The sequence below is a fragment of the Capricornis sumatraensis genome, chromosome 12 (assembly GCF_032405125.1).
Source record: "Capricornis sumatraensis isolate serow.1 chromosome 12, serow.2, whole genome shotgun sequence".
Classification (NCBI taxonomy): domain Eukaryota; kingdom Metazoa; phylum Chordata; class Mammalia; order Artiodactyla; family Bovidae; genus Capricornis; species Capricornis sumatraensis.
The window spans coordinates 88,500,579-88,522,134 of NC_091080.1; positions in this window are offsets into that span (position 1 = coordinate 88,500,579).

Here is a 21,556-nt window from a genome sequence, read left to right on the forward strand (position 1 = left end):
TAGACTACATACTATAGAGACTATATGCACTCTGCTCTTCTATATGCTTTATGTATTATACTGTACGCAACTTGTCTTTTCTCTCTGGAAGCTCTTAGAATTGTTTGTCTACATCCAGTGTTCTGAAATTCTATGATGATGGATTAGATGTGGGGTTGATTTGTTTTGCTATCAGTGTGGCCTTTCAACTCAGAGACTTTCTTCATTCAGGATAATTCAATACTTTAAAATAATTTCAGTGATTCTTTCTTCCCTTCTGAGTTTCTGTTCTTTTGGGGGGAGCTCTCACTATTCAGAGGGGCTTCCCAGGTGGCTCAGTGGTAAAAAAAAAAAATTCTCCTGCAATGCAGGAGACTCAGGAGACACAGGTTCGATCCCTGGGTTGAGAAGATTCCCTGAAGGAAGGAATAGCAACTCCAGTATTCTTCCCTGGAGAATCCCATGAGAGGAGCCTAGTGGGCTATCGTCTACAAGGTTGCAAAAAATAATCAGGCACAAGTGAAGCGACTGAGCATGTGTGCGAACATCTGCAGTATTTAGGGCAGTGTGGTACTGACTAACGGATGGATACTTAGATGAAAAGCAGAATTAGCAAAGTCAATAATAGATTCACACAATTCTTCCCAACTGATTTTTTTTACATAGTTGCAAAAACAATTCAAAGAAGGTAAAATAGACTTTCAACAAATAGCTGGAGCAACTGGACATGCATAGATCAAAAAAAAAAAAAAAAGTGAACCTTGGCTTAAATTCCATTCCTTACAAGAAAACTAATTTAAGCAATATTATGGAATTAAATTCAAAACTCAAAATTTTATGAACAGATAGGAGGAAATCTTTGTGACATAGGACTAAGTAAAAAATTCTTAGACTTAGCAGGATGTGAAAACAAGCTGCTGTGTGGGAAAATATTTGCAAACTACTTATCTAACAATGAATAAGCATGTGAAATATAAAAAGAACTCTCAAAATTCAACAATAAAAAGCAAGCTATCCATTTAGAGCAAGTCAGAAGTCACAAAGAGCAATTTCCCTGAAGAAGATATGCAGATGGCAAATGAGCTCATGAAAAGATGTTCAGCATCATTAGTTGTTAGGGAAATGTGAATTAAAATCACAATGAAATACCAGCACACACCTATTGGAATGACTAAGATAAGAAAAAAAAAAAAAAAAAGGGACAGCATCTAATGATGACAAGGATGGAGAGGAACTGAATCATTCATATATTGCTACTGAGACTGCAGAGTGATACAGCCACTCCAGGAAGCAGTATGTCTCTTTCTTAAAGCACTAAATAAACACCCCCAATGGCACACCTGAGTATTTATCCCAGAAAAGTGAAGACTTAGATTGGCACAAAACCAGTACACAAATGTTCAGGAAGCTTTATCCACAATAACCACAAACTGGAATCAACCTAGATGCCCTTTCATGAATAAATGATTGAACAAACAATGGGTTAGCCATTCCATAGATTCCTACTCAGCAATATAAAGGAATGGATGGTTGATATGCATAAAAACCTGGAAAGATCTCCAGAAAATTTGCTGAGTGATAAAGTCAATCACAGAAGGCTTTGTACTCTACTTATACAATATTGTCTAAATGACAAAAGTCTACAAGTAGAGAATGCGTTAGTGGTTTCAGATGGGTTAAGGAGAAGGTAGACAAGTTATGTCATGGGAGACAAGTAGGTGAGGCTATAAAATGTTACATGAAGATCCTTTGTGTGATGGGAAACTTGTGTGTTTCGATTAAATGAATGTCAATATTCTAGTTGGTATATAGTGTTACATATTGTGTCGTGGTTTTTAAGATGCTGGGTAAAGATTATCCAGGGTCTCTCTCTATTTAATAAATAATACAATTAATCTGTGAGTCTACAATTGTGTGCACGTGTTCTCGGTTGTTCAGTCACGTTTGACTTTTTGCAACCTTGTGGACTGGAGCCTGCCAGGCTCCTCTGTTCATGGAACTTTCCCAGAAAGAATACTGAAGCTGGTTGACAACTTCTATTCCAGAGGATCTATCTTCCGGATGCAAGAATTGAACCCACATCTCTGTATCAGGTGAATTCTTTACCACTGTGCCACCTGGGAAGCCCAAAGAGCATGCAAAATTATTTCCCAGGAAATTTTTTCAAAAAGTCGGAAGAGAAATATTTAAAAACTTTATGATTGCTTTAAGATATATATTTCATCTAGATTTATAATACACAAGAAAAAATAGAAATAAAGATTAAGATGTAACTCATTTAACTAGCTAGATACAAAATTTATGTATCTTCTGTGTAGACAAACAGCAGGTTAATAGAAGCTGAAGTTAGCAGATAAAATTTTTAAAAATAGACATAGCATCAACAAACTTTAAAAGGTACTCCTGAGGACACAAAAAGTAATAAGTCAAAAAATTATTATAGAAACTGAAAATGAAGACTCAGTGTATTTTAAATGATATAATTTTCCCTAAATTATTTCTATATTTTATGTAATTCTAATGAAAATTCCAACTGATTTTAAATGCTAATTTATTTTTGGATCTCTTAGACAAGATAAATAAGAATGACTCCCAGAATGAAGGATAAGAATAAAAAAACTGAATCTAACTAATATTGGAAAATTTGGTATATTAAGAGAAACATGATAAATATAGTTTATTAAATATGTATTAAGGGGAATGTAATAAATATAATTTATTAAGTAAATAGCAGATAACAGCTAAGTTGAAAAATATTTTTTAATTTCTACTCTTGCATGCATGCATGCTAAGTTGCTTCAGTTGTGTCCGATTCTGTGTGACCCTAAGGACCCAGCCCACCTAGCTCCTCCATCCACAGAATTCTCTAGGCAAGAATACTGGAGTGGGTTGCCGTTTCCTTCTCCATAATTTGTATTAAAAGAAATTCTGAAAGTCTTGGATAATTAAACAAAAGAAAAGCACCATTAAGCTACAATAAAATAGACCATCTAATATTAATTCAGAATGTCAGTAGTTAGACCCATATCAACAGCATACATACAAATCTTAGAAAGTTTACATAAAGCTCATTAATAAATTTAAGCTATATAAATAGTATACCTGTATAATGCAACTTAAAAAAAACATCATGACAACTAGAGACAACTGACCATTTAATGTTTCTGTCAGTTGCTGCTGTGTAACAAGCTACCCCCAGATCTCAGAGCTCACTCATTAAGGATTTGTGCTCATACCCACACAGTCTTAGGTTGCATCTGGATAAGCTAACTCAAACAAGGTTACTGGGGGGAGAGGGGAATCTCTGCTTCAACCTGCAGCACCAGCGAGGTTTGGCTGCTGGCCAAGGGTGAGCTCTGGTCTTTGTATGGGTTCTATGTGGTGGTCAGGTTGAACATACAATGGCAACTGTGGGAAACCGCTTCTAATTGTAGATCAAACAATTTCAGATTTCAAGATCTATCTTGTAAGCGAATTTACATTCTCCACTCTATGAACTCATCTTTAGCCAAAACAAACTACATTGACAAGGACAAATTCCAAGGGTGGAAAAGTCCGCCATCTCACGATGTGGCAAGAACCAGGTTTTTGGTATAGAATCTAATCAAGGACAAGTGAAAAGCTGGGACTACCAATTCAGTTTTTGTCGGTAAGGTTGCTGTTTACAATCCATATGGGATTAAAAAGGAACTTTCCTTGTACGTAAGGATCTTCTACAAATCCATTAGAATGAAATTGAAATCAAGATAAAAACTAATGAAGGGTATGAATACACAATTTTTTAAAAATAAGCAAGCATGCTTTATTATATACAGTTAGTCTACCTCACTTATAATAAGATGAAAGTAAATTAAATTTGGCAAAAAGTGACAAAAATGAAAACAAAATCGTAATGTACTGCTGAGGCATTTTCATGCATTACTGATGGATGTGAAACTGGTATATTTGTAGAAGGCAATTTACATATATTTTGACACACACGCATATATTTGTTTGTGTATATATATATATAAATTGTCTGCCAATGCAGGAGTAAGACAGGCAGTTTCAATCCCTGAGGAAGATCCCCTGGAGGAGGGCATGACACCCCACTCCAGTATCCTTGCCTGGAGAATCCCATGGACAGAGGAGCCTGGTGGGCTACAGTCCATGGGGTCTCAGAGTCGGACACGACTGAAGGGACTTAGCACATACGTGTGTTTTCTATTTACTTTTAATTGGGGGATAATTGCCTGCCAATGTTGTGTTGGTTTCTGCCACACATCAACATGAATCAGCCATGGGTATACATATGCGGCCTCCCCCTTGAAACTCGCTCCCAGCTCCCACTGCATCCCAGCCCTCTAGGGTGACGTACATATTTGAATGTATATTTTACTTGTATATATTTAAAGTGCCCTCAATCTCTGACCTCGCCGTTCTATTTCTTTAACAGTTCTATTTGTCCTACAAGTAAAAAATTGCACACAAAGCCATTCATGGACCAGTTTAAAAGAGAAGACTGAAAACAACTAAAATGACTTTCCAATTCAGATTGCTATAAGTCATGTTGCATCTATGCAAGTACACTCAGCCTTTAGAGAGGATTAGTCTTCTTTACGTGTACTATTGGGTAATGACCTCTATGACATGTTACAAGGAAAAATATAGGATGGAGAAATAGAGTTTATGATATCCTCACATTTCTGTAGAGAAAAGAAAAGCATACAATGGGATTCTGCTTGTGGGAGATTTCACAAATATGCAAATATGAATGAAAAATAAATAAATAAATGTATTTTCCCAGGAAAGGAAAACCTGGAAGTAATTTATAGCTGTTATTGACATAGAAGTTTTAAAACCCCAACACTCTCATCAGTAGCACTCTGAAAAGCAAGGATGCCATTTTTTAACATTCAAGGAAAATGTATCAGTATATTTACAGCTTAAGAGTGAAGTTTAGAACTTGCAGTAGTTTTCTGTTCCCTACCCACATTGGCTTGAAAACTCTGAGATGGCTTTAGTACATTCATAATGTATGTGTTCAACAATGAAAATTTGAGACTTAATATGTAAATTTCTTCAGGAAAATCATCATTCTTTTTCATTTTCTTTGAAATTACCCAGGACTATTCCACTGATGATTTGGATAATGATGACAATCCTGATTATAATAATTTCCTTGTTATCTTCCAGCTTTAAAAATCATCTGCTCCATAACTGAATAATACTCTAATTCCTTCATCATAAATGTTATCTTCTAAAGATGTCAAATACAGCAATTGAAAGGAAACCTTAATAAGGATAATTATTTTCTTGTTGGGGAATTTCCTCTCTTCAGATCTATGGATCAATTTTCTTGAAAGAGGAGGGACATGATGAACTAATTCATCTCCTATTTTAAAACTACAGTTTTTCACTGGCATGTTAAAATGTAAAATACATTTCAGCCAAGTACTTGCTTCCTCTTAAGAGGTTATATTTTTTAACAGAACTCTGCCAGTACAACCTGACATAGCTTAGTTTTTTTAGATATTTATGTCACAAAGTCTAAATGAAGTCAAAGCAGCTTGGTCTGGTTACCTCCACAGTGTACTACAGAAAAATTTAAGGAACGTATAAGTCATTTACAGATAATTAAGGGTGACTGAGAAGTCGGAATTTTCCTGTGGATTAAGTCATATGTCAACAACTCTGTATTTTTAAGAAATTTATTGATGCTTTTTATGCCTTAGTTTTCTCATCTACAAAGTCTGAATAAGGAGAATTCTTTTTTAGGCTTATGAGGACTAAACAAAAATCCTTACAATAGCGAATGGGGAGAAAATGATTGTTAGTTATGTTTGCTTCTGCTAAAATTTTTATAAAATGTTATTAGGAAACTTAAAGATTGGCCTTGTCTTATTCTTATCTCAAGAAGAAAGTTTGCAAATGTTGGCATTTTAAGTCTTAGTACAGGCTTCCCTGATGGCTCAGACAGTAAAGAATCCGCCTGGAATGCGGGAGACCTGGGTTCCATCCCTGGGTCAAGAAGATCCCCTGGAGGAGGGCACAGCAACTCCAGTATTCTTGCCTAGAGAATTCCGTGGACAGAGGAGCCTGGCAGGCTACAGTCCATAGGATCATAAACAGTTGTACATGACTAAGTTCAGCATGTAGGGCTTTCTTATAGTTGGTAAAGAATATGCCGGCAATGCAGGAGACCCCTGTTCGATTCCTGGGTCAGGAAGATCCCCTGGAGAAGGGATACATTACCACTCCAGTATTCTTGGGCTTCCCTGTGGCTCAGCTGGTAAAGAATCCACCTGCAATGAGGGAGACCTAGGTTCAGTCCCTGGGTTGGGGAGATCCCCTGGAGAAGGGAAAGGCTACCCACTCCAGTGTTCTGGCCTGGAGAATTCCATGAACTGTACAGTCCATGGGGTCAGCAATGAGTTGGACACGGCTGAGCTACTTTCACTATCACTCACTAAGCCATAATAAGTAGTGTTTATTACCTTAAAATAATTGAATAACGGATTCTGCCTTTATAACGTTCAGAGTCCCTTAATATGGATGGATGGATAGATTCTTTATTAACTTAGCAAACCAGTACACTACAGTGTTTATATTTCACCTTGTCAGCTATCTCACAAAGTCTTTTTACTACCGATACTTTGATCTGTTCTCTGAATTAAGCATTTATGGGATTATTAAAAAAAAATCAAGAGTCTCTCTTTTGCTTTCTTCAAAAAATGATTATACATTTGAGTTTCAGTAAGCTTGTGATTCTGAGCGACACTCTTACAACTAATTTCACTCAATGGCTTTGATGTTCTTCAAGGAGAATTCTGGTTTGGGAAAAGCCATAGAAAAAGCACTGACCCGAAAGGATATTAATAGGAGTATTAACACTCCACTAGCAGTGATTATCTGCCAGTAGCAGAAATCCCATAAATAAAGAGGGAGATAGTCCCCTTCTCACAATGCAATAATTCATCCACCAGGAGAATACATTCAACCTGAAACAGTGGTTTTCATCTTTGTGAGGCACATTCAGTTTTAAAAATGCTATTATATTTAGATCTTACTAAAAATGTTAATTGGGCTTAGTATATATATCTGTAGATTGGAAACCAAATTTAGAGAAACTTATTGATTAAATATTTGCTCCATATATCTTGAAAGTACTTTAAAAACCTAATAGAATATGCAGCTTCTAATTCAAACAACAAATAGTGGAATGATAAAATTAATTGGAAAATAAGCACATAGAAGAAAAACGGGCTTAAACTATATTCACCACCATCTTAGATAATAATATATAAGATCCTCAGTAATATTCTAAATTCAAATTCTAAATATTTGGGAACAACACCAAATATGAAAGTATTTTATTTATTCCAAAGTTTAGTACATTTGAAAAGTTATTATAATGTAAACTTAATCTTTCTTCTGCGTGATTCAGATCAGATAACATTATAAATGTCTTGTGTGAAATTAATATAAAGTGATAATGAAGATAATGTACCATATTTAATGAATAAACATTCATTAATATAATTTATATTTATACATTTGTAGTTGAAATAATTTTGTCTTCCAGTTGAAGCATTAATTACTTTGCTGACTTTTCAAGAAAAGAAAAGCCTGTTAGTGAGTTTTTAAAAGTGCTCATTTGTATGTTTCTCAGGAGGGCTTCCCAAGTAACACAGTGGTAAAACGTCTTCCTTACCAGTGCAGAACATGCAGGTTTTAATTCTGGTTTGGGAAGATCTTCCGGAGTAAGAAATGGCAGCCTGCTCCAGTATTCTTGCCTGGACAATCCCATAGACGGAGGAGCCTCGTGGGCTACAGTTCATGGAGTCACAAAGAGTCACCATGGAACATGATAGAACACACCATACTGTTAGGGTCTCACTTTCACTTAGTACCCGTATTGAGACTGAATCGATTTTACAAATCACAAACTGGTTGGCACAGAGTCCACTGTAACAAGAGGAACCTTTGGGTCACTGCAGATTCCCCCACAGGAAGGCCAGCATCTCCTAATCACAAAAAGTCTAAAACTGAGAGTTCACAATGTACAGACTGAAATGAATATTGTTATAAAGTTGGAATCAGGCACTAAACTCGATTTGCCTTGAAAAGCAGTGTCAAAAAATGACAACTACAGAATTAAAGCAAAACTTATTAGAAATTTTACTAAGCAGTTTTAAATTAAATAACAGCAACAGAAGTGAAGAAAGTCATTCTATTTACAAGAAAGTTGATTACGAAACTAAATATAGCACACAAATTAAAATACTCACTAACTAATTTAGCACTGTACTCTAAACAGGGACTCATGGTCTCAGAGGGGAATCTAAAAAGCTAGTAAATTAACTTAGGGCAAGTTTTACAGTGTAAATTATTAAACTTATATGACATTTCCCTAGTGGTTTATTTCCCAGGGCCTGGTCCAATAATGTGAAGTCAACTGCCTAGAAACAATAGTTGTCATAGTAAAAGAATGAATAAATATTTTAAAGTAAGTTAACAGACTTGGTTGAAAGTTGATCTGTTTCCCAGAGTCTGGGACACCAATTACCGTCTATAAGCCACTTCTTTGCACCCTCCCCCCCACCTCTGGAGTGTCCTCTCTAGAAACTAAGCAAAGAGTTAATCAGCTGACATTTGACATACGTGATTTGGGATGAAAGGGTCGGTATGATGACCATGAATTAGCATCTTTGGGCTTTTTCTCAAAAGAAACATCAGAACATTAACCAAAGGAGTCAGGGTTAGTCTTAAGAAGTCTATCTATTCTACTCATTAATTCTCAACTTAAAATGTGAACTTGTTCCTTTAAGAGATGACATTTTCTAAATAATGCTTTCCCCAGTACCTGAAGACTGTTATTTCCTGTTTTCTTGTGATCCCATTTTTTTTTCTGCTCATCTTATTTTCCAGAAAGGGATAAAGACCTTCCATTTGATAACAAACAGATTTCCTTTTTTTTTTTTTCCCCTTTTGCTCCAGTTTGTCAATGCATGACAAAAAGAAAGAAAAGTGAAAATGTTAGTTGCTCAGACATGTCCAACTCTTTGCTGCCCCACGAACAGTAACCTGCCAGGCTTCTCTGTTCATGGAATTATCCAGGCAAGAATACTTGAGTGTGTTATTATTCCCTTCTCCTGAGGATCTTCCTGACCCAAAGATCAAACCCTGGTCTCCTGCATTGCAGACCAATTCTTTACCTCTGAGCCACCAGGGAAGCTCCATGATAAAGTCCTTGTTTAAAAACATTGCATTTTTGGTCAACATATTAAAATTCACTTACTCCTTTCTTCAAGGGTTTTTGGACATGTACAGGAGCTCAGCACTTGGGAGAATGAAAATGTTGTGAGCCAGATACAGACTGATACAAGGATCTCTGCATCACTGCCTGCTTCCAGGAAGCTATGGAAACTCATGGACAGAAGCTTCTGGGCATAGGACATGACACCAGTGCCTGGACAGTTTCCTCAAGTCCTCTAGGATTTCACCATGCTCAGTCACTTCAGTCCTGTCCAACTCTCTACGACCCTATAGACAGTAGCCAGCCAGGTACTTACGTCAATGTGATTCTACAGGCAAGAATACTGGGGTGGGTTGCCATGCCCTCCTCCAGGGAATCTTCCCCACCCAGGGATCAAACCCGTGTCTCCTGCATCTCCTGCGTTGCAGATGAATTTCACTGGCCTTGGTCAAAGGAAGAATTTAATAGTCAAATTATCTCTCTCTCTTTTTTTTTAATTTTTATTTTTTTCCAAAATAAAATACTCTATAGCAAAGGGCATAGGAGCCTTAAGAAATTTTCAATGAATCAATATTAGCTTCTGACACATGGATGAACATGGTTCAACATTATCACAGTTGGATCTGGAATCTAATTCAGGTTGATAAAAAGAGATGAAAGAAGTATCAGAAAATACCCTTGCTTTTAGCTATAATGTCCAGAAACTTTTCTTTTAATTTCTGATTTGCAAAATTTACCTGGGAAGGAAGAATTTCAACTAAAATATATTTATCATCAGAGCTTATGGAAAAGCAGCTCTGAAATTCACATTTGTGAGATGGATGAGAGAGACAGAAAAAGACAAGGTTAGGGAGACCAGATTTTGAAAAGTAAATCTGCTGCTGCTGCTGCTGCTGCTAAGTTGCTTCAGTTGTGCCTGACTCTGTGTGACCCCATAGATGGCAGCCCACCAGGCTCCCCCGTCCCTGGGATTCTCCAGGCAAGAACACTGGAGTGGGTTGCCATTGCTTTCTCCAATGCATGAAAGTGAAAGTGAAGTTGCTCAGTCGTGTCTGACTCTGAGCGACCCCATGGACTACAGCCCACCAGGCTCCTCCATCCATGGGATTCTCCAGGCAAGAGTACTGGAGTGGGGTGCCAGTGCCTTCTCCAAAAAGTAAATCTAGGCAACAAATTTCCAAATTTTCTTTTTAACTTAATTCTAGGAACATTTTAGTTACTATCATATTAGTCATCTGTAAAAGACATTTGTTTTAGTATTTAATATCAAACCACATCATTCAAATAATTAACAAATATTTCTCATGGAAATAATTTTCTTTTAAATCCTCATTTTAAGATATTAATAGTATATTTACTTTTTTCTAGCTTAACCAAGACAGAGTAGAGAAAGTTCAGTTCTGGAATTTAGCCTCCGAGTTCTCAATTAGTTCTGAGATAAAAATATTAATGTTCATATTGTTTAGGCAACAGTGAATGTATTAAAAGATGAACAAGCCTCACTTTTGCATCAGACACATATGCTGAGCAATGATCCAGAGTCTGTTTTCATTTTTCTTTCTGTACTATTTTTGAACTTTTGAATTCTTATGGGATTCTGTGGTGGTGAGGTCAGGAACATATTTTAAATTAAGTTATTAAACATGATTTAAAGAAAATCATCTTTAGGAACCATACAGATCATTTATTCTAATGTGGTGAGTTAAATACATTGAAATAGTTTATCTGGATAAAATTTGACCTGCACCCAAAAGACAAAATTTTAATTTGATATTTTGCTCTATTTATCTTTGGGGCTAATATGGCACATTCAATTGACCATATTTAGTCTGATATATGTAGACTCACTCAAAAATGTGCCAATTACACTTCCTTTTGTGGGGGAAAAGAATTGTGCTTTGAAAAAAAATTACCTATCATAGCACTGCAATGATGGGAGCTAGGGACTTTTGAAGTTAATAATATAGAATTAGAGTTATTTATTTAATTGGTTCCAGTCTACTGCAGTGTTTAACAAGCTCAGATAAATAGACTAATCTTTCACAATTAGTCTATTAAAGTCTGGTTATTTTTAAAACTTATATCAGTTGTAATCAGAGGGTTTTCTAGGGCACACATTGTCTAGCACCTTTATACTTCAGGAACATTTGACTTGCTGTTAAGCTATTTGCTCTATGAACTTTGTTTGTTTTAACATAAGGAATTCTAGAATCATAACAGACATCTGAAAAACTCCAGATGACTTCAGTGGATGAAATACATTAGTCAGTTACTAGTGACTAAAAGGAATCCCCTTTCTTTATTGAATAAGCATTTCCTATTGTTAAATGTGTAATGAAAACAGCGTAAGACACAGTGCTGTACCTGTTGTACCTTTGGGATAGTGCTAATAATTGACATTAATAGTTTCCACCTTCCATCTTGTATCAGGGTGTTATGTCACACTACATTTCTTCTAAACATAGAATCTACATTTATTTAAACTCAAGTGTAATCACAGTTAACCTTTTATAATCTTTCAGAACTTCTTAAAGAAATAAAGAACATCTATTCCTCTACAGAGCTGAAAATCTAACATTTTCCTATTATATAGTCAATCATAGCGAATTTTACAGAATGAACGAATGGAAATAATTGGCACACTATAACCCCAAGGTCAGAAGTAATAACCAAATATGTTCTTCAGTAAAGATGAAAAACTCCAAGCCTAGACTTAATGTCTTGTGATTTCCTAATTGATCCCTAGCCCTTTCCTCCACCCACCAACTCTGACCTCTGACCAGCACAGTTTCATTCTGGTTCCCAGTGTTGGTCCCATTTGAAGTCTCTGAAGTCACTCCCGGGTTGTTCTGGTTTTTTCTCCTCCACACGTGTGAACTCTTTCTAATATGTGGATTGGCAACATTGTTGTCTAGGTTTTGATGGCGTTTCAAAATAAACCTCTTCTTACTCTGATTACCCAGCAAACAAACATTTGATAATTAAGTCAATTGGCTTTACAATTTGACCACATTAACTCTACCAGTTAAACACTAGATTTATGCTCCTGCTTTAGTCCCTTGAAAGCCGAAACATGTTAACATGTAAAAGAAACATTCAAAGCTTCTGCTAATTCTAATGTGACTGAATTCAATAATGGCAATTTTAAATGAACAGCTGAATTGTACAACAAGCCACCTAAGAGCAAAATAATTCAGTTTGTGCTTGTGTTTAAACTGATTTTAATAATAATGATAACTGAAATTCTAAGGGGAATAATAAAAATACAGCTAAAGAGAACAGAGGTTATGTTAAATTCTCTATTATGAAAAGTTTGAAATTTTACATATTTGGCATTTAAGTTCAAATTCACATTTAAATGAGAGACTTTTGATACAAAAGTGGATTGAATCATAATTAAATGCAAAAAGGAATTAAGTAACAGCAATATTAAATATAATCATAAAGTTGCAAAACCTCACACTTTAAAATCAAAGAAAAAGAATCTTCATAGACAAAATTTGCTTCCATATCTGGTGTTTTCATTAGCATCCTGAGTGGTGGATCTGGAACTTTATGCTGTAGGGTCTCAACCAAGTCATGGGGTGGGAATTAGCAGGTACCAGGGAAAAAATGCAAAAATGTCAAGTTTCTGTAAAGACAGTGAACAGGATTCCTTAAGACCACTCTTTAATGCTATTGTCAAATCCTCCCAATTGCCTGAATAAAATTATCTGAGGAAAATAGCAAATATTACCAAACCCTAGACAAAGGTACTGAAAACAGGAAAATAAATTTTAAAACAGAGAGGATAAAGTGATAGGTTTGCCAGGTTAAAAAAAGTCAATGACATCCTATTATTTTTGGAGAACAAAATAAGTCATCAAACCATTTTTGTTATAACGTATCGGTAAAAGTACCAAGACAATTTTGTAAGATAGCACCACATATTAAAAATATGATGTTCGATATTTAGCTCTCTTCTAAGGAATTCAGGAGTATAGCTTTATTTTTGGTACTGTTTTACCAATGGAGAGAGATTATTTCTATATTTTCCCTTAAGTTAAACATTGTAAAGGTAGCACACTTGAGAGTTTTCAAATACAGCAGGCAATATGCTATATACTATAACTTCTGAAGAAAGAGACTAGCAACTTCAAGGTCTGTGTGTGTGCATGCTAAGTCACTTCAGGGGTGTCTGATTCTTTGTGACCCGACAGGTGCTTCCAGACCCGGGGATTAAACCCCAGTCTCTTATGTCTCCTGAATCAGCAAGCAGGTTCTTTACTACTAGCACCACCTGGATAGCCCTTAAAATTAATAATTAGATGCTATTTTTGTAGAACTGCAAATCTATACAGTCAATGGAATTCTCCAGGCCAGGATACTGGAGTGGGTAGCCTATCCCTTCTCCAGCGTATCTTCTAGACCCAGGAATTGAACTGTGCTCTCTTGCATTGCAGGTGGATTCTTTATCACCTGAACTATCAGGGAAACCCCTTTGTAGAATTTAGATATCTTTATTTTATAAGGTCTACCAGTGCAAGAAAGCTAGGATGTTAGCTGTATATGGTTATAGCTAAGTAAATAGAGGACTAGATAGCTTAAATGACCTGGCTCACAGGTCTAAACGTTTTCAAGTGGTCAGAACTAAAATATGAATCTTCTAATGTGTGTTTCAGTGAGGATGCCACTGTACCATGTTGCTTTACCTAACTCTCAGAGCAAGAACACCGCTCCCATGCGTATTCCCTCGCTCGTCACTTGCAGGAAATTATACGGATAATACCTATTCAGATTAACTATGGTGTCAAGAGAATTGTAGAAAAGATATTTCAGATTATTCCCTTCCTAGGGCACAACCCTGGGAAGCCTCAGCAAAAAGAGCAACACACAGGCACGAGCTTTTCAACTTTATTTGGTCTAGAGTTTTTTAAACTTACTTATCAAGGAAGTCTTTTTTGCCTAGCATCTTGAGATTTAAGGTGATGTCAGGACTAGAGCAAGGATCCTCATATTGAAATTACTAATGTTAATACATTTATGTTGTTTCTGAAAAGTATGCACAAATAAGTAGTAAATTCACCTAATTAGGTATCAAATTGCAAAGCACAAATTTATGCCTGAAATATGATGAGTCAATTTAATGAAAGTATGTAACAATTTAGGGCGTACTATAAAGATAGCTTGCACCTACTGCCTATATGGCTAGAGACAGGATATTGTCTTATAAATGATAGCTTATAGTGAAAGGTGTTGGATTCTTAATCTCCAAGAAGATTTAGCTTCAGGACCAGGGACCAGGCTTGATCACTCAAGAGCTTTCGTGTAGCAGAGTTTTATTAAAGTGAAAAGGGACAAAGAAAGCTTCTGACATAGACATCAGAAGGGGGATGGATAGTGCCCCCACCCCTACTCTAAGCAAGGGAGTTATATACTTTTAAAATTAGCTATTGCAATAAATCAAAAGAATGTCTCAATGTTGTGAAGATCTTACTAGACCCACTGCCATAATTTACATTTTAAGATAACAGGATTAGCCAGAAGGTTTTTAGGAAGGAGAAACTGTCCTCAAGCAGGATACATTGTTGTTACATAATCCTTTGTACAGAGTTTAAACTGAGTTGTTTGTCTTGAAATCATCAGTTCTGGGCTTAAATTAAAAAACATTTTATGTGACTAAGACTAAGGAATGTAGAGAAAAAAAAATATTTGTCATTTCCTCCTCCTTGAAAATTCCAGACCCCTTTCTCCTCCTCAGGATCCCGGACTTCTTATCAACCTGCCTAGGAAATGACTCTTTCAGAAAATGAGTAGAAAATATATTGAAAACATAATTAAAAAATGATAATTTATCATGCACATCTAATAATTTAAAACATTTACAGTAGAAAGATTTTAAAACAAATAAAAATAAATAAACATCATTTTCAGTTCTTTGGAATGTTCTCTAACCACGTACGGACACGCATGCACACACGCAAACATACTTGTACAGATGAACACGTTTAAACTCTTGTTTACTATGAGAATAGATGGTCTTGTTCATACTGCCTAATTAACTCACTCATTCAGTCATTATTTATAACGTGCCCATATAGACCAAAGTACAGTGTTACATATCCCATCAACACTGTTATCTTCTTCATGTTCTTATTTTTGAAAGGTACTTGGTGAAAATAATGCAAATATTTGTACTCTGTCCTTTAAAATATGTTATACTTATTTTATCAGGTCAAAATCACTTTAATGGCTCAGTCATATTTTATTACTAGGATGGACTGACACTCTGAAAACTGGACACAGTCGTATTTGTGGGCTTCCCTGGCGGCTCAGGGCTAAAGAATCTCCCTGCAGTATCGGAGCAGTGGAAGACCCGGGCTCAATCTGTCAGGGAGACCCTGGAGAAGGAAATGGCAGCCCACTCCAGTGTTCTTGCCTGGGAAATCCCGGGGACAGAGGAGCCTGGTGGGCTACAGTCCATTGGGTCACAGGGAGTTGGACACACCTGAAGTGACTGAGCCTGGTATTTGTAACTGTGTCTATAGGTGATTCACTAACCCTGTTTGCTTCTTTTCTCATCACTATTCCTGAATACAAGGACTTCTCTGGTGGCTCAGACAGTAAAGCATCTGTCTACAATGCGGGAGACCCGGGTTCAGTCCCTGGGTTGAGAAGATCCCCTGGAGAAGGAACTGGCCACCCACTCCAGTACTATTGCCTGGAAACTCCTTAATACACTTCAGTGAATATTAAATTATTGTAAAGTGAGGACCTTATTCCCCCCTGTGACCGCAAAGGTCACACAAGAACATACCCTGACAATCTCAGCATGGCTCTTTGATTTCTCAAAGACTGTCAAAAACGCTAAACCCTTTCACTTCTCAGGGTCTTCAAATCAACTGTTTCTCTGCCCGAAATGTCCTTCTTAAAATCGTCCAGTAGCTGTCACCTTCTCATTTTTGGTCCTAGGTTTAAAATTACTGAGATGCAGACAACACACAGCATGGAAAGGTGAGTAGCAAGCATTTAATGAGCAGCTCCTGCGCTAAAGCCATGCTCCCCAGCCCGCGACCCCTAGCTGCTCCCTTGAACCATAAATATTTGAAATTCAAAACTGAGCTTTCTTCTCTGTCTCTCATTTAACAAATCATGGAAGGTTTACTTACAACAACACAGGTTTGAGGGTGTAACGAATGACTGAAAGGATGAATGAAATTGGAAATATTTGTAGACAGGAACTGTTTTTCTGCAGACTTGAAATATATGATGAAAATGATCTGGTTGAGAAAAAGCACAGCATTGTAGTCAGAAACTAAAAAATAATGATAAACTTTCAGGCAACAAGAACTTTTAGTGCCTTGTCTTCTTAACTATGATGATTTTCTTAATATATTTTTATGACCAATATTCAGCAATATTATAATAATCAAATATTTATTTCATAGAGTCACTTAATCATCAGAATGTTTTTAATAAAAGAAGATACACATAGTTAAGAAAATGCTAATTGAATAAAAAAAGCCTTCAATTATGAGACAATGTGCTAAGCACAATTTAGTTTCCCATAGATCTTTCAGTTCCATCACATTTCTTTAAATTTTTCTGAAGGAAAGCAATAACCTATCAGGTACACAGGGATACTTGCTAGTTTAATTTTAGAAGAACCACAAATCAATAATTTTAATGTTTCACAGTCTTAAAACATTTTAATAAAAATATCTGCCTATGCATAATGTCTTTTTAAAGTATTGATGGTGGCTTCTTAATGTTGAAACAAATCTCACTATTTTTCTTCATGATATTTAAGTCTCTGTCTTTCTCTGACTCTGGCTCTGTGTGTGTCTGTGTGTGTGTGTGTGTGTGTACATGAGGTAGGCAGAATGATGGAGAATGGAAATAGAATATATAAGATGTGGGGGTATGACTTGAACATAACCTGATTTTTTAAATAGGCTGATTTCACTTTTCTACTTTTAAAAAATGCTAAATGCTAAGCTTTTTTGCTTAATTTTATTTAAGTCAAATGGTATTTTTTACAAAATAGTTTTTAATAGAAAAGAAGGGTATATATGATGTCAAATATAATTGTCATTAATACAGTTGTGAAAAATATAAACCCAAATATCTATTATTACTATTCAATTCAAAGAGAAACTGGCTGTATTTAAAGGTCAAAATAATATTTTAAAATCATACTACATTTTGCAGTTTCAATTTAAGGATTAGGTCTTTGAGAATGCAACAAGTTTTCCTTGTTCAAATGTTCTGCTTCTAAACTTCCACTAATATATTCACAGATAGAAGAAATTATAACACATCACAGAAGAATAAAACCCACCAATGACATCTAACTCGATTCTGGAATCTGTGCATTTTAAATTTCCCTTACTACAATGTAGCGGAAACAAGATTTAGTAGTGCTACGCATGTTTTGCTTTTCAACTAGATGGTCGTTGGTGAAATAAACTAGAAGAGTAAAAGAAGGATGAGAGGGAAGGGAGGAGAGCCTGAAGGAGGAATGTAAGGAAGGAGGGAAGAAAGGAAATGGAAGCTGATCTACCATCTTAATGGGGAAAAGGAAGAGGGGCCTTGGCCTCTTTGGGGAGATTAGGTGATTTGTAAAGATGAATGGGTCCCTTACGAAAGCAGAGGGGAAGAATGATCCTTGGTGGCAAAGCTTGTCTGGGTGTGGGCTTGACTAACTTCTCGTCTTCTGTCCTGTGACCAGTCAATGTTCCCTGATTGAGAAACTCCCGGGGAGGGAATTTATGACAGCAGAGTTCCTTCCGTAGGATCTGTCTCTAGGCTAAGAGGAGTTCAGAAAACACCTCCCACTTCCTTTGCTCTTTTTCAAGAGCAGCTCAAAATAATCGGTATGGCAAACCATCCTATTTGGGGTGGATATGTCCTGAGCTCCTATAGTCTTATTTTGGGGTGCTGTTTTCGGCTACTGTACACATGCACCCCAATTTTCATAGATACTGCCAACTGGCTTTCCACGGAGTTAAAATATGGGCCAATGCCTGCTTCAGGACTATTTTATTAAGCTTTTAGACCTTTCCTCACCCAATGGGGGAAACTGTATATCAGTGTGTGATATAATCTGTGTTATTCTTACAAAAAAGCCTGGTTACCTTTTACAACACTTAAGAGGTCATTGTATCGTGCGTGTGTTTGTGCGTACTTAGTCACTACTTCATGTCTGACTCCTGCAAGCCCGTGGACAGTAGTCCGTCAGGTTCCTCTGTCCAAGGGATTTCCCAGGCAAGACTCCTAGAGTGGATAGTCATTTCTTCTCCAGGGGATCTTTCTGACCCAAGGATTGAACCTGTGTCTCCTGCATTGGCAGGCAGGTTCTTTGCCACTGAGCCACCAGGGAAGCCTTAACTGGATGCATTTATTATTTATTCTATTGGGTGGTTGTTGATCATTTATTATACACCAATAGTGACTGCATATATTTCAGGAAGATTGGCTCTTTGATGTTGATATTGGAAGAAAACAGATTTTTCCAACCTGTCATTTTTATTTTGACTTTGCTTCTTTTGATGTTTCCTCCCCATTAAGAATTTTAAATGGTAAATTTTAAATTTATCTATTATTTATTTAGATATTTTCTCCATGAGTTCTCAGTTGAACCTTAGGAGAAGATATGTCCTTGCTCCAAATGTTTATAACAATTTTCTTACATATTTAGTATTTTGATAATTTTATTTTATGCATTTATTTTCTGATTCTTTAAAACGAATATAGTCTACACAATATGTTTCAATTTCTGCAAGTTGTAGTGATTGCTCCCTATTGTTTTTTTCTAGAGTTTCCCTAGGTATCTTTGTCTGTTCCTATTCTTCCAGATAAATTTAAAATCAAATTGTGCAGTTAAAAAGAATCCCTGTTAATGTTTTTTCAGGACATTGTTAAACTCATAAATTAAGAAAGGGAGAAATTATTCCATGATGTTAAGCATCTTCCTAACCAGCATCACAATAAGTCTTTTCTCTTGTTTAAGGCATTTTTGTACCAATTGTTGTGGGGCCCCTAAGTCAAGTCTGACTTTTTTGCGACCCTATGAACTGTAGCCCACCAGGCTTCTATGGGCATGGGATTTCTCAGGCAAGAATACTGGAGCGGGTTGCCATTTCCTTCTCCAGGGGATCTTCCCAATCCGGGATGGAACTGCATCTCCTGCCTCAGCAGGCAGATTCTCTACCACTGGGCCACCAGGGAAGCCCGTTTTTGTGCCTATAAAATGGGCACAGAGCATCAAAACATATGTTCACATAGTTCTTGGACATTTCTTCATTTTAGTGCTATTTGATATCAATATGCTTATGATTTTGTACATTTTTGTATGTATATTCACTTTGTTTGTACATATCACTAAATGAAACATGTATACTTAAAATTATAAAAAAAATGAGTGGACATTTTAGTGCATAAATAAACATGAAATTCCCAGATGAACACTACTCAGTGAAGAAGCTCTAGCTAGATATGTAGGGTGTGGTAGCTGTAATTAATTGCAATTGATGTGTGCTACACATTTTACCAGAGCTTGTGCAGATCATTCAAGTCCTTCCCAATATTTCACTATCATAAGCCATGCTTCTATGAATGTTTCTGTACAATATCCCAGTCCACAAACTTTTCCAATGTAGATTCGTAGGAATGCAATATTACATTGCATGGTATGGGCAGCTTCTAATGTAGTAGGTAAGTCTAGATTATTTTTCAAAATGTCTATCACCATGCAAGACATCAAAACTCAGTTGTCTACCCAGGTGTTTATTTTCAAATACTAGAGAGACCAGAACATTTCAGTGTTGATAACATAATTTTTTTTTTCACTTCAACATTGATAAATCCCAAACTGACTCATTCCTTGTTTCCTCCACTCTGAAAATGTCCAGGGCCTCCCTTCTCAATAATCAAAATTGGTGATCTTAAACCATTATCAAAACCATCTTCTATCTCATCGTTACCAGCTCTTGGTCTTGATTTCCCTTTTCCCTATTTCTTACATCTATTCATTGCTTAGAAAAATTTTAAAAAGATTATTAAAGTGGCTTTCAAGGACAGCATGATATAGGCTCTGACATCATTCACCTAGAGCCAGACATCCTGGAATGTGAAGTCAAATGGGCCTTAAGAAGCATCACTACAAACAAAGCTAGCAGAGATGATGCAATTCCAGTTGAGCTATTTCAAATCCTAAAAGATGATGCTGTGAAAGTGCTGCACTCAATATGCCAGCAAATATAGAAAGCTCAGCAGTGGCCACAGGACTGGAAAAGGTTAGTTTTCATTCCATTCCCAAAGAAAGGCAATGCCAAAGAATGCTCAAACTACCACACAATTGCACTCATCTCACATGCTAGCAAAGTAATGCTCAAAATTCTCCAAGTGAAGCTTCAACAGTATGTGAACCGTGAACTTCCAGATGTTCAAGCTGGGTTTTAAAAAGGCAGAGGAACCAGAGATCAAATTGCCAACATCTGTTGAATTATTGGAAAAGCAAGAGAGTTCCAGAAAAACATCTACTTCTGCTTTCTTGACTATGCCAAAGCTTTTGACTGTGTGGATCACAATAAACTGTGGAAAATTCTGAAAGAGATGGGAATACCAGACCACCTGACCTGCCTCTTAAGAAACCTGTATGCAGGTCAGGAAGCAACAGTTAGAACTGGACATGGAACAACAGACTGGTTCCAAATCTGGAAAGGAATACATCAAGGCTGTATAGTGTATATTGCTCTCTGAAAATTTAAACATTTTTATATCACTCTTCTGCACACACACAAAAAAGAAAAAAAAGTGATGTAAACAAGTTTGATGTTACTTCATATACAGAGTCCATGACTTGGGTCGCTCTTAACTCAGCCTAAATCAACATCTATTTTCACACAACCCCATGCTATGTGCTGACAAGAGCTCTGGGGATGCAGCATTTCTTAAAGGAACGTGCTGCTATGGTTTCCTGTTCAACATCAGCAGAAAATTTCTGACAAATTGATGTTTGACACCTTAACAAGAGCCCTCTTTGATGTATAAATCTGTCGCACCAGCACCTATTTACTTTGATTTTTTCTCCACCTATCCCTAGCTGTTTGGTACTTTATCCTGACATCAGCTTCATCAACTTCATTGTCTGCGGTGCGACATGCAATCCTGCGTGCATGCGCACTCAGTTGCTCAGTCGTGTCCAACTCTTTGCAAATGCATGGACTGTAGCCCTCCAGGCTGCTCTGTTCGTGGAATTTTTCAGGCAAGAATACTGGAGTGGTTGTCATTTCCTCCTCCAGCAGGTTTTCCTGACCCAGGAATCTCCTGCCTTGCAGGTGGAACATACAATCCTAA